The sequence below is a fragment of the Rhipicephalus sanguineus genome, chromosome 6 (genome assembly GCF_013339695.2).
Source record: "Rhipicephalus sanguineus isolate Rsan-2018 chromosome 6, BIME_Rsan_1.4, whole genome shotgun sequence".
Classification (NCBI taxonomy): Eukaryota; Metazoa; Arthropoda; class Arachnida; order Ixodida; family Ixodidae; genus Rhipicephalus; species Rhipicephalus sanguineus.
Window position 1 is genome coordinate 69,034,342 of NC_051181.1, and position 2,902 is coordinate 69,037,243.

The following is a 2,902-nucleotide window of genomic DNA, read 5'->3' on the forward strand; positions in this document are numbered from 1 at the left end:
TTAATTAACCTCGCAGTTGGTTCTCGTTCCCACTCGAAGTCTGCGCAAGGCTCAGTTTCATATTTCTTTAAAAAAAGTTTCTCTACACCTTTCGCCTCTGCTTTGTGTCTTCCCTCGGCAGGGCGTGCTTGCCATTCCTGTTAGTGAAAACAGTGAATCTGGGTTCGAAAACTCATCTCTTACTTCTACTCTGTCAAGAGGTCTGTTGTTCTTTCATGCGAATTGGTTTCCTAGAGTATTTTATACGGCACATTTAAATACTTTTTCTTATATCCTAGTGTACTCCTTAAACTTGGCAGCTATAAACATTGCCTGCATGTCTGTGCACATGATCACTTGCGTTTACCTCACAGCTCTGTCAAGCGAAGCACGTGCCCAAGTGTACTGTACAAGTTGTCTTCCGTGAACTTCAACAAAAGACTCAAAGTGCTGCAATAGAACGTCGTGATAGCATCGATATAAGCATAGCATATAGTGGTGCGAACAAGGCATCGCCCACTGAACAGCTCTATTGAGAGGCGATTTTCAAGCTGCAGAAGCCAAGGGTGGTGAGGATGCAATGTGCGCGGGGATATTCATAGATGGCGCCGATATCGACAGCGCACGAGTTGCGCGCTTGAACTCCGCCGATTCGCGGGACCGTAGCGTCGACCATCTCGGAGGCAACAGATTACGCCTGCAGTTTCCGCTCGCAGCACTCTCGCCGCCCCACTGGTTTAAACCGCGCTCTCTTCTCTTCGCTCGCTGCTCCTCCTTTCCTCTACGCTCATCGACTGGCGAGACCGCGGGACAAGCCTCGGGATTCAGCAGCCGGCGGCTCTCCGTGCATGTTCGCTGTCGAGTAGCTCCCGACGCTTAAACAGTGTATGCTCGTGAAAGCGTGGCATCATTGTTTTCTTCATTCTTGCTCGGTAGAAGTAGTTTTTCTTTTTTTTTTGCTAAAGTTTCGCGAAAGGATCATGAGATTACTTTGCAAATTGTTCGCCCCGAATTTTACTTCACATGCGACTTCGAATCGACATAAGCATTTTCTGTGATCTCGAAATTTCGGTAACAACGCCGACGTTTTTATACTCGCACCTACATAGCTTATGGCTCATTTCCTGCAGGTGAGCGCTTTCTTCTACATAAGTCACTAGCGCGGGAGCTGGACGCTGTCTGCAGCAAACGGGTGTCGGCATTGCCTCGAGCAGGCTTTAAGTGACCAGAAAGAGTATGTCATCGGCTGCTACCGAGAAATGGGTCTTCGCTCTTCAGCTTCCAGTGAAGGTACGTGCGACATTTCGTTCTTACCTCATCCAAGATGTTATGTAACCGGATAAGCAAATTTTTAAAGTAATGCATGCTGCGTTGTTAAAGCGGTAGTAAAACAAAATCAGTGACTCAGTTAATATAAGTTTGCCATATGGATATGAACATTTGTAGGCGCACTCCATGGAGTCAATAATTAAGCTCGTAAACGATTCCATTTTACAGCCAGGTTTGCTAAACAAGTAATATACAGTGTACACTATTCCAACGACGCATACTTTATAAGTTCTAATTCTTTGTTATCGATTCAGACGTCAACGTACTTGCTAAAGTCAATATCAGACAAACCAAATGTGCATCTTTTTTTTTTTGGAAATCATGCAGAAGTAAGGACCTCGCGCTTGATAATGTTCTACAATTATTTTCTTCTTGCTTTCCTTTAAGCGTACAAAATACAAGCGCACACTATAGGCCGTTACAACAGGAAGGGCGGAGCTGTTACATGAATTGCAAGAAAATGTGTCTCCTCTTTGTTTATATATTTTCGTTTCCTTAGAAGTGTTTCGCTTCTTTTCCCGGTTTCAACAAAACAAACTTAGTGCTTCAATAAGCGAAGCACTTCCGTTATAGGATAACATTCAACAATGTTACATAACCAGCGCGATCTTCGGGAGTGAAATGATCTTGAAGGTAATTTATATAACTGCACGATAACACTTCAATGTCGACTGCATCGCTCTATATGAAACGGAATCCTACGCAGGAGATTTGTGAAATATAATGCGTGCTTAAGCATCCTTCATTACAAGTATTACTGCGGTTGCCTTATGCCAAGGAGAGAGAGTGTACTCTTGACAAGTGAAGAGAAATATAATTAGGCAGCATATAGCCAAAAATGGCTCGACAGCAGATGCATTAGATGCTATATATGTAGTTGAAGAAATGGAGGAGCGAACTTTCAAAAATTGCATATTTTTACTGGTGAGCGTTTCGAGCGTGCAACTTCACAAAGGTTAGCAAAAAAAATATGCGATCGTCGCAAGTGTGCTTCTTCATTTCTTCGCCGACATGTGCACTGGTCTTTATGTGTATATATATATATATATATATAGGTTTCGAAAGAATGTTCCTGGCTATTGGTTTAATTATATGAACGAAAACTAGTCACAGTGAAAAACATAACAACATTTATTCTGAGCTTTCGGCCGGGGACCGGCCTTTGTCAAAGAATGCATTCGTACATGGCGTACGGGTTTAAGTACAGATTTTGTCAATACACAGATGTAGACACACCATCGTGATTCGTTGGACTATGACATGGGAGGGGCCAGAACAACAACAACAGCAAACAAATCCCAGGGAGAGGCGACACGCATACAAGATGACACACACAGCATTGCACTCTGTGAAGAGTAGAGTATAGGCGGGGTCAGAACATACACAAAATAAATAACAAACAGCGAAACGAACCTACGTGTGTGGTTCGGAACGAGAGGCGGAGAGGGAAAAAAAAGAAAAAGAAAAAATGACAAAGATGCGAACGCACTTACCACGCTAAATGGGGAGACCCATCAACTACGGACTAAAGGGAGAATGCGCTCACGGACGCCGGATGTAACGGGCCGCACGCGTTTTCCTGCTACCTTCAAAA

General features: G+C 43.7%; 1 protein-coding gene across 2 annotated transcripts in view; it reads left to right on the forward strand.

Moving 5' to 3' along the window:
• Positions 1–816: 816 nt before the first annotated feature.
• The window catches only part of LOC119395873 (glutamate receptor ionotropic, kainate 2), a 204,913-nt gene continuing 202,827 nt past the window's right edge, over positions 817–2,902 (forward strand). For both annotated transcript variants that reach the window (XM_037662879.2, XM_049416801.1), the window contains exon 1: positions 817–1,269. The gene's annotated coding sequence lies outside the window, so the exon portion shown is untranslated. The remainder of the gene's footprint in view (positions 1,270–2,902) is intronic.